Source organism: Pinus tabuliformis, chromosome 5_2, assembly GCF_031772625.1.
Source record: "Pinus tabuliformis cultivar Carrire ecotype Pingquan chromosome 5_2, CPIR1, whole genome shotgun sequence".
NCBI lineage: Eukaryota > Viridiplantae > Streptophyta > Pinopsida > Pinales > Pinaceae > Pinus > Pinus tabuliformis.
The window spans coordinates 387,279,521-387,291,482 of record NC_142306.1 but is presented as its reverse complement, the minus strand read 5'-3'; positions in this window follow the sequence as shown (position 1 = coordinate 387,291,482).

Genomic DNA, 11,962 nt, shown 5'->3' with positions numbered 1-11,962 from the left:
TAGAGTAGAAGGATTGTAATTCATTAGAGCTCCAAAAAAAAGTTTGATAGTGCACTCGCTGCCATCTCTGTTTAGAGACTGGGGGTGTGGGCTGTACCAACCACCAAAAAACGCAGTCTTATGCTTTCATGCAAGCTGCCACATAGTCATTTCAATTGTAGATCCATGCATTCTGCTCTTGAGCACTACTACTTCATTCCAACACCATGCATGATTTTTCTCCACACTTTACATTGCTGTTCATTGGTTTAATAACACAGTTAGAATAGGTTGATGGAATTCTCAGTTTTGTGCAAGATATAGAGGATTTGTTTCTTTTACACTGCATAGCATCACTTTATCGTGTTCTTCTTCTTCTCAACCACGCCTGAAGCCACTTGCTCGACCTCTGTTCAGCTCATTAGCCTTCCAACCCTTCTACTTCTCATGTAGCTCCATCTTTTTAACTTTTCCTTGCTTCCACCGTTCTATCCACCAACCAACTGTACCCACTCTTTCCTCATCTCATATCTCTGTCCCTGAGCCACCACAAACTCCTCCTTCACCTTAACCATCCACTCATACCACTCCTTCACTCCTCCATCACCCAAAACTCCAACCATAGCACATCCTGTAGAAGTTAGCAGACTTCCTGTAGAAATCCCGAGCTTCCTGTAGGATCCCCTGCAGACATCCTGTAGAAGCCTGCAAACTTGGTTGCCGAGCATCTGAACATTGTGGACTCTTGTGGAATGATGTTATGGATCCCCTGGAACCTCTCCTAGCCCTCCTGACCTTTCCCAAGCTTTCTCTCCCTTCGCACCACCTCTACACAGCCAAACCCTAATAAGAAACAAAATCATAATCACTCCAACCACTTAAGCAAAAATACAAAAACAATGTTCTTTTCAATGGAAGTAGTTTAAGTTCATGCATTTCATATCACTAGAGGTAATGGCATCATTCTTAGACATTTGCACTCCCACCATTGCATCATAGAGATTAAGCTAGTCAGATTAGGGTTTACTAGGGTTTCCATGTTTTGGTTGGCTTTCAGTTCATTTTTGCAAAGTAGATTAATTTCCTTTGAGATAGCCTTCGTCCATCATTTAGAAAGCTTCTTCTGAGAGCATATAGAAGTTGGATTGAGCCCTAGTGGACTTGTGCCAGCTGACCAAGTGACAGCTGCGACAAGAGCTAGTACTTGTGCATACAGCACCGTCGCTTCCAAGTTTGTACGAACTACCGGGTTGATAAAATTAGAGATAGGAAGCCCCAGGACTTGTAGCATTATTGCTACAATACTAGAGCCCACCATCTTTTTGGCGCCATTGCCGGGGAAGCGTCAGAGTATTAGTAATTGTTGCTTTTCTTCTATTTTCTTACTCTTGTCTTCTGCCAATTAGTTTATTTCATTTCCATTCTACAAAAGTAGCATAGACATTTCCTGCTTTCCTAGGTTAGCCTTTCAATTCCGCAATTTCAATTCTACAAGCGTAGATTAGCATTTCAATTCTACAAGCGTAGATTCGCATTTCAATTCTGCAAGCGTAGATTAGCATTTCAATTCTGCAAGCGTAGACTAGCATTTCCATTCCTGCAATTTCATTTGAGCAAAGTAGATTGGTTCTTTCCTGCTTTCAAGTCAACTCTGCATCTTTATTTCAGTAAGATAGTTAGTTGTAGATCAATCTGTTTCAGTTTTGCAGGTACCAAAGAAAAAACAAAAGCAATCAAAAAAAAGTCTTTTCCATTTCATGCCTCGTAGGAATCGAGATAAAACAGGAAAATTCCTACCCAATACCCCCACCACATCACTGAGTCACCCTTCTCTCTTCTTAGGTGGCAGTGATCCAGAAGAACCTATAGGTGAACCTCCTGAGATATACGAAGATCCTATAGCAGAAGAAGAATTAGAGACCATCCCATCTGAAGCTATGGCTGACAATGGAAGAGAAGATGAGAGAATAGAAGGCGCCTTCCCCATCCGAGAGACTAATGGAGAGATGAAAATGAAGAACATTAGCCCCTCCGCTTTACCTCACTTCCATGGACTGACCACTGAAGATCCTGATACCTTCCTGTTTGAGTTTGTTGTCCTTTGTAGAACCTATGACTATACGGAAGATGAGCAGAAGCTGAAACTCTTCCCTTCAACTCTTAAGGATGCAGCATTACGCTGGTTCATGGGCTTACCTAGAAATAGTATCACTACTTGGGCTCAGATGCAGCAAGCTTTCAATACCAAGTATCGGGATTACTGTAGGTCCAAGGAAACCAAGGGAGAAATCTTTCGGATGACCATGGGAAATGATGAGTCCTTAGAGGATTATGAGGAGAGGTTCCAACTTAGCTATAAGCGGCCCAGGTGCACACTTGACCCTGAATCCCTCAAGTTGGTCCTGCTCCGAGGAGTTCCTGAAGACCTCTTAGATACCCTTCACATGTTAGCTGGGGGGGACATTTACCAACTGCCTTATGAGGACATCAAGACTGTGTTTAGAAACCACTCCAGGGCAGCTCGGAAGCGTGGTAGAGGAAACCTCCTCTCAGCTGGTGTTCCTTTCTCCAAGCATGAGTTTGCAAATCAATTAGAAGATCTTAAGAGTGAGGTGAGACAGACCATCACCATGCAGCTGGACACATTCAGGATCCAGCAGAAGAAGGAAGAAGCTGAGAGAGCCTTGGCTATCTTCTGCCCTAGATGTACAAGGAGACACTCTAAGAACGAATGTCCATTGCATTCGGTTGAAGTGTGTTTCATGTGTGAGGAGGACCATCCCACAAACCAATGTCCAACCTTACCTGGATTCAAAGCCATGTACCAAGGGACAGAAGCTTCCACTGAACCTCTCTACTACCTCAACCAAAGGAGGCCACAAGGACCTAGACCTTACCAGCAGGGGATGCAAGGGGCACCTCAAGCTTATTACAGCCCCAACCAATCGACTCCTATGCCTTCCTGGGGCCCCCCTACTCATCCTTCCTGGTCCATGCCTCCTCCATGGTCTTATCCACCTCAGTACCCTACTCAACCTACTTCTCATTCATATCATTCACATGCCTAGCCACAGCCTCAGTGGAATGCACCTCAGTCGGGGTGGAGGTCCCCGTACAACACTCCTCCTGCCATTTTGCCTCCACCACCAGTTCAACCTCAGCCATTACCTCCTGCTCCTCCAAGGCAACCTCAAATGCCTGCTCAACCGAACCTGAACCCCAACAATAGACAGGCCCAGCAGGTATACACTGGGGAAACCTCATGCCCTACCTATGCTGTGGAGATCCAGGAGATCAATCTTCGATCTGGAAAGACTCTACCAGATCGCCAACCTCCTCCCCCAGAGGATGAGGAAGATAAATAGGAAAGTGAACCAAAGGCTATTCCACCCTTTCCTGAGAGACTAACAGCCACCACACAACCCAACCCAGAGGAGGATGAGCTTCTGGGTGAGCTCAAGCAGTTGTGTGTGAAAATACCACTTCTCCAAGCCATCAAGGATGTGCCAATATACAACAAACTGGTTAAGGAAAAGTGTTTCAAACACCCAGGCAGGCGAAAGAGAGATGCTTCAACCATCAATGTCTTGGGACAACTGTCTGACCTTATGTTAGGACAAGTCATCTGCCCGAAGTATCTAGATCCTGGGAGTCCTGTAGTAGATGTCCACATCAATGGCACCATCATACCACACACCTTGATTGATCTGGGGGCTGCCATTAATGTGATGACCAGGGATACCATGCTCAAACTCAATCTTCAGGGTTCCTTGAGGAAGACCTCGACAGTACTGCAACTAGCAGATCGCTCCACTATGACTCCCGAAGGGATTGTAGAGGATGTCTTGGTCTCTATCGACTCTTGGAAATACCCTGCAGATTTTTTGGTTCTGAAACCCAAGGCAAAGCTTACTAGATATCCTCTCATTTTTGGAAGGCCTTGGTTAGCCACTGCAGATGCTTACATAAGTTGTCGTGCAGGAAACATGACCATCAAAAATGGTCCTATGTCCAAGCAGCTAGTCCTCTACCCTCCTGCCCAACCCTCCTTAGAGCATGACTTACCATTGTGGTTGGAGGAAGGAGAAGAGGATGAGGTGTACTCAGCGCCTTTGTGCACCCTAGATACCACTAGAAGAGACCCCCCAACCGAGGATGAATTGATTGAGACCTTGATCCAGAATCCACCTTCCAGTGCACTATCCTTAGAAAAATTGGTGGAGGATGCCCAAGCCAGCACCTTAGTGGATCTTTGTACAACAAACCCTGGCACTCCCAGAGTCAAAAATGTGGAGTTCGGCCCTGAGAGAACGTTAAAGATCAGCTCCTCCCTATCTCCTTCCCAGGAAAAGGAGCTGTGTAGCCTATTGGCCAGTCACCTAGATGCTTTTGCTTGGAGCTATAAGGAGATGAAAGGAGTTCATCCTTCGGTCTGTACCCATCACATATACATCAAAGAGGATTGTAAGCTGGTTAGGAAACCTCAGATGAGAATGAATCCAGCCCTTAAGGACATTGTCAAGGAAGAATTGCAAAAACTGTTGGATGCCGGATTCATTTACCCCATCTCAAATAGTGAGTGGGTGTCCCCTCTGGTTTTGGTTCCCAAGAAAAATGGGAATTGGAGAATCTGTGTGGACTACCGAGAACTGAACAAAGCTACCAAGAAAGACCATTTCCCTCTACCTTTCATAGATCAAGTGTTGGATGGATGGGCAGGAAAGAAGTTCTTCTCTTTCCTGGATGGGTTTAGCGGGTACAACCAGATCTAAATCAGCCCGGAAGACCAAGATAAGACCACCTTCACTTGTCCTTAGGGTACCTTTGCCTACCGTGTCCTTCCCTTTGGGCTATGCAATGCTCCTGCTACCTTCCAGAGAGCTGTCTTGAGCATCTTCTCGGAGCTGGTCCATGATGAAGTGGAAATCTATATGGATGACTTCACTCCTTATGGGGCCAACTTCCAGGAAGCATTGTCCAATCTGGGAAAAGTCCTAACCAAATGCATTGAGATGAACTTGTCCCTTAGTCCTGAAAAATGTGAATTCCTAATGACTGAAGGGACCATGCTAGGCCATACCATTTCTTGCCAAGGGTTACAGGTGGATCCTAACAAAATTGCTCTCATCAAGAAGGTTCCACCTCCTCAAAAGGTAAGGGATGTTCGAAGTTTCTTTGGATTAGCAGGATATTATCGAAGATTCATTAAAGACTTTAGCAAGCTAGCCTCGCCATTGTTTGGCCTGTTGGCAAAAGATGTGGAGTTTAAATGGACTGACGATTGTCAGGGGGCTTTGAATGAATTGAAGGACAAGTTGGTGTCAGCCCCAATCCTGAGAGGTCCAAACTGGGCCCTACCTTTCCACATCAACACTGATGCCTCGAACAAAGCCATAGGTGTAGCTTTAGGACAAGTTGAGCAAAAACTTCCATATGCCATTTACTTTGTTAGCAAAAACTTGTCCAAAGCCGACCTGAATTACACTGTAACCGAGAAAGAATTCTTGGCTGTGGTCCATGCACTGAACAAGTTCCGACATTATATCACTGGCTATCAAACATTTGTACATACAGACCATGCTGCAATTAGATATTTAATGAATAAACTAGATGTGAATGCTCATATTATTAGATGGTTACTTTTATTGCAGCAGTTTGATTTGACCATTGTTGACAAACCAGGTAGAGAAAATGTTGTTGCTGACTTTTTATCTAGATTGGATTTGTCTGCAGATGAGGATGGAACAGTGGATGACCAGATGCCCGATGAACATCTGTTTGCTATTTCAGTACTCTCTCCATGGTTTGCTGATATAGCAAACTACCTTGTTTCAGCACAGTTCCCTCTGCACCTATCTTCAAGAGAGAAGAGCAGAATCATCAAAAAAAGTGCCTCATTTACTTGGATCGGGGGCAATCTATTCAAGCTTGGCCCCGATCAGATCTTAAGGCATTGTGTAAGGGAGGAGGAAGTCTTTGATATCCTCCTCACCTGTCATGATGGCCCTTGTGGAGGACATTTTGGAGCAAAGAGAACTGCCTTCAAAATCCTGCAGGCAGGCTACTATTGGCCCACACTTCATCAAGATGTCAGAAGATATGTCAGCCAGTGTGACCAGTGCCAAAGAATGGGGAAACCGACCCAAAGGGATGAGATGCCTCTCCAACCTCAGGTGACTCTTGAGCCATTTGAGAAGTGGGGTATGGACTTTGTGGGCCCCATCAACCCTCCTTCGAGGCAAAGGTCTTACATCATTGTGTGCACTGACTACCTGAAAAAGTGGGCAGAGACCAAAGCAATCAAAGCAGCAACAGAAGAAAAGGTGGCCGAGTTCCTAAGAGAAAACATCTTCTATAAGTTTGGCTATCCAAGAGAGCTGGTCACCGATCAAGGGAGCCAGTTCACCTCCAACCTGGTTGAAGATCTACTAGCTCATCACAAGATCAAGCATAGGACTTCCACCCCCTATCACCCTCAAGCAAATGGGCAGGTGGAAGTCACCAATAGAGCATTAGAAGGGATCTTGACTAAGGTGGTGAGCAGCAACAGAAAGGACTGGGCAGATCGCCTGGTTGAGGCCACATGGGCTTACAACACCACTTGGAAGACCACCACCGGCTTCACACCTTATGAGCTGGTCTATGGGAAGAAAGCTTTGCTGTCCATTGAATTTGAATACAACACTTTGAGGATGGCAGCTCAGCTAGACCTAGATCTCAGCCATGCACAACAAGAGAGGTTATTGCAGCTGAATGGGCTGGATGAGCACCGAATGCAGGCCCTCCTTCACTCGGAAGTGGTTCAACTTCAGAGAAAGGTGTGGCATGACCAATACCTCCATGACAAGCAATTCCAACCGGGAGATTGGGCCTTGTTGTATGACTCCAGATACAAAGATTTCAAGGGGAAGCTGAGAACCAGATGGCTAGGGCCATATGCAGTGGAAAAATGTCATGACAATGGATCTGTTCTTATTCGGACCATTGATGAGGAAGCCATCCCCATGCTTGTCAATGGGCATCGATTGAAGATCTACAAGAAGCCTCTCTCAAGACAAGAGTTCATCAAAACTATGGAGAAGTTAGTGTTGGTCATAGAGAAGGGTTCTGCCTCTGCTTTGGGCATACCCTGAAGAATCTAAAAAAAAAAAAAAAAAAAAAAAAAATAAATAATAAATATCCTTGGGTGAAAACCTTTCTGAGGCACCCAAGGCAGGTGGTAGGGGTGAAAACCTCATTGAGGCGCCCCTATTGTCTTTCAAGAAAAAAAAAAAAATTTGGAAAAGATCCTTGAGTGAAAACCTCTCTGAGGCGCTCAGGGCAGATGGCAAGGGTGAAAACCTCATTGAGGCACCCCTGTTATCTTTCAAAAAAAAAGAGAAAAAAGAAAAAAAAAGAAAAAGAAAAAACAATCAGCAAGAAAGACAAAGACAACAAGTTTATAATGTGAAATTGCATGCAGATTGCAGGTGTTCTATGGAGGAGAGGGAGCCTCTCAACTCAGAGCCAAGGAGCCTTATCATACTGCTAGGAGACCTCACCAGTACCTCCTTCAAGAATATTCAGTTCCTCCAAGGTATGTGCACAATTTCATCATGGCTTGAGTCTTCTACAGGAAGATGCAGACTTTCTACAGGAAGATGCAGATTTTCTACAGGAAGCGCAAACTTTCTACAGGAAGCTCTGTATTTCTACAGGAAACTTCCTGTAGAAGTTCAGGACGGGCCAGAATTCATTTTATGAGGAGATCTAACAGTTAAGGATTGGTTTGGATGCATGCAAGCTACTGTTGTCACCCTTGCACACTGTTGTCACCTTGTTCCACCATCCTTGTCGACATGCAACAAGTTACCTGCACCAGCAAATCAGATCGATGAGCTATCAAGAAGAAAGAAATTTTTAAAGATAAACAAATGTTGAGATCTCACACCATATTCATCCCAGTCATCCAGAAGCTCCGAGAGCGTGATCGTGAGGCCAGATCCTTCATCGTGCAGCATGCACCCAAGGAGGAAGAACTGTTACAGGACATCCCGCGGGAGTCCTGTAACAGTTAAGCCCGCTAGAGTGGATACCATTCACAGCGCTGGCCATATGCAATGAAACGTGGGCGCATGCAACCAAAGCGTCCAATCCATCGGCGGCAGCCTGTAAACATGAACCTCCGGACCTGTGTACAGTCATCAACGGCAGATAGATCCACTCATCATCGTCCAAAAGCTGGAAAATCGTGTTGTAGCCGCGCAGGTAAGTGTCTCGACCCTTCCTTCCTTCAGATTGCATGAATTTTACTTTGAAATTGTCTGCAAAGTGTGAGGTGAACGGGTTGAATGGTGGTATGGTCACTTGAATGGCCACGTCGACCGGTTAATGGTCCAGTCGGAAGTTTGGGTGGCGGTCATGACGAAAGGAATGAGCAGCACGCACGTGAGAAAAATCCCATCAGGAAAAACGAGTCTAACGAGAATGGCGGCGGCGGATCTGCTGGGGGATGATCGGCAGTAAGTGAACTCGCAGACAAATGATGGAGCAACGTCATCCAACGGTCTGGCGGGGACAGCTCACCCCCGCGCCACGAATTCAGCCGATTCAAATCTAATCGGCTAGATTGCCCGCATGCATTTATCATCCACCGTTTGAAGCTCAAGTAAACATTCAGATCCCTCTGCAGTTCGGAACCCCTAGCCTTTGGCTATCAGAACGCCTGTGAAGCATCGCCAAGAGCGCAGACCAACTTCAGTCTTTCCCAGAAATCATGCGCTGCTCCTACAGGAAAGCTGCTCCTACAGGAACGTTGTTTCTACAGGAAGGCGGGTTCCTCACGTAAAAAGGTGGCAGATTAGAAAGGTAACCCTGAACTCTCCATGCAATTGGTTTCCAAGGTGGCAGAATCGTCGTCTACAGTCTGGTCATAGGAAGTTGTTGCAAGTATTGTCTGCTGTGCATAGACTATCATTCTACAGGATGTCAGTATAATTAAAATGTGTTAAGGTCCTCAGGGATAAAATTTCATGGATTATGTGCATGACAGAAGCGTAATTCTACGCTCTGTCTCAGTAAGCTAAATTTCCTTCGCATTTGCCACCTCTAGTTAAAACCACAGTTTTTATCATGCCGGGTGGGTTTATTAAACGAGAACCCATTGATTCATCAAAGTTAAGGGAAAACCAGGAAGTGGTGGAGCTCTTCACACGAGCACAATGGATATCCTTTTGTGACAAGCTGCAGGGTTATGACGACGAAGTGGCAGAAGAATTTTTACAAGCCTTGAGGCCGAAATCCAAAACATTGGCCACAGTGAATTTCAGGGGCCTAAGCCTCAAGCTCACCCCACAATATATCAGTCGAATTACTAAACTTCCAATGGGTCTGCCGTGGGATAAGGAGGAAAGGAAGTTGAGCCAGCAGGCCAAGAAAGAATTCTTTCCCCCTGAGGAGGAATTCTCGGAGGACAAAAATGGGGTGCATAGAACAAGTTTGTTGCCACTATGGAATGAAGTTAGCTTGCAGATCATGAAGTATATAACCTGTGAAGGCCGTTTTAGCATCGTGTACGGGTATCACTTTAGGTTGCTCACTAAATTGAGGCACCAGATTGATCTTCCTGTAGAAAATAAACTAAGCATTCCTTATTTCCTCCTACAGTCTTTAATTGAGTGTGCCACAAAGTTAAAAGAAGGCATACCAGATCAGGTAGCCCACCATGGGTTGATCAAAATTCTTGTGGAGGATGCACTTCATTCATATAAGGTTCCCCTCTCATAGGAATCATTCAGAAATTTGACAAAATATGGAGACATAAAGATGTTGACCGAGGAAAGTGGTTCCTCCCGCAGTGAGGAAAAAGAATCAGTGGCCACGGGAGAGAGAGAAACAGGCCAGAAGACCCCGACCACAGTGCAGAAGAAAGAACAAAAGAAGAAGCATGAGAAAAAGGATGACAAAGAAAAAGGTGACACACCCATCTTGTCAGCAAGAGAGAAGAGGTTGCAGAGCAGAACGGACAAAGCTGAGATGGTCCACATTAGCCCAAGTACCTCATCAGCACCCGCAACCAAACCAAAAAGAAAAACCCATGCAGCAAAGCAAGCCAAGGTGGCGACACCTGTGTCTACAGGAAAGCAGAAACAGGCTTCTACAGGAAGCCCGAAAACAGAGAAAGGGTCTTCTACAGGAAGCCCGAAAATTATTGAGAAAGGGACTTCTACAGGAAGCCCGAAAATTATTGGGAAAGGGTCTTCTACAGGAAGCCCGAAAACTGTTGAAAAAGGGTCTTCTATAGGAAGCCCGAAAATTGCTAAAACAGGGTCTTCTACAGGAAGCCCTGACAAAGTAAAACCCAAGGAGAAGAAAGCAGATATTCGTGAGAGGGAGGCAGCAGCTGTGCTGGCCGCCCTCAGTACGCCACCTAAGCCCAAAGAGAAAAGAAAGAGGGAGACCCCTCTATACTTTAAAGCTCGAAGAAGTGTCCGAATAAAGACAGGCAAACCACAGCCTTCGTCCAACAGCCCGATTGTTATTGAAGATACCCCTACTTCACCCAAGGAAAAGTCCCCCTCAAGGATCACAGTCACCTATGAGAAGGGGAGCCCCAAGAAGACTAAGTGGCAAGAAAGGTTAGACCTGTTGACTGAAAAAGCTCGGCTATAGGAAGCTGAAAATGTTCTACAGGAAACTCTGACCCGGCTACAGGAAATAGAAAGGAGGGAAGGAGAAGGACCCTCATCACCACAAAGGGAGGGTGAGGTAGAGCCACCTGAAGAGGTAGAAAAATAACATATACCAGAACCTAGCCCTTCGCCTAGTCTGAGTTCATACTACACCTTTTTAGAGGCGGGCAAAATCATACCGCAAAAATTTACTGTGCCTCTGTTTTTTGCATTAGAGGAAGAAAGAGTCTGTACACACACATGGATGAAGATAGCAAAGTCAAAAGGTGTGGCGGACATAGGACCTTTACAAGAGCAACTCAAGGAGGTCAGAAGTGAATTGTCCATGGCCAAACATGTGGCTAATTGCCAACGTGTGCTTCTACAGGAAGAAAACCAGAAGCTGAGATTGCAGCTACAGGAGCTAAGGGCAGGGGCAGGTACATCCTCCAAGGACACCACAGAGGAACAACAAGACAGAAAGGAACTGACCACTGGTCTTGAGGAGCAAATGACACACCTACAGGAAGCAGGACAGCAAGCAAAAATTGAAGTGCAAGTCTTAAAACAACAGCTGCAACAAAAAGAGGCTCAATTGGCCTGCATGGATAGTTGGGCCATGGAGGCAATAAGGTGCAGACAACCTACAAAATCCTATGGTTTGTACTTTAAAGACCAATGGCTGCAGTTCCAAATAAATACCTTAGCACAAAGAGGTATTTCTCAGATCCAAGACCCACAACAATTTTCTGAATTGTTCAGTACTAGTTCGTCAGAGGATAAGGCTAAATTAGCAGAGTTCTACCTCCACAATTTGGCCTTGCCTAATGTAGTTTCCTGGGATCCCAATCCTGCCTTGGGTGATATGCAATTAATTGCATTCACTTCATGGTTGAACCATGAGGATCAAAGAGCAGCAGAAGAAAAATCGGTCATGAGCCGAGAAGTAAACGAGCCATTGCTCATTCGAGCAGAACCAGAGGATCCAGTGGCACTCATCTCAGCACACCAACATTTGTCTACCGATCCTACAGCTTCATTGAGATATATGGACCAACAAGCCCAAGCCATAGCTCATTTTGAAGACATGGAAAGACTGTTAGGAGAAAATGCTGTCCAAGCATGCACACGCAGATGGAATACATTGGCATACAGCTTGAAAATCCGAGAGTACCATACCCCAACTCGGATGAGGGAAGCTCTGGTAAGAGTAGCCCATTACAAGAAATCCATGCAAAACCTCCAGGCCAGCTGGATTGGCCTTAAACTCAGCCCACCACTGCTGCTAGGATTGACTGAAGGCAGCACAGAAGAGGATGACAGTGAACAATGGG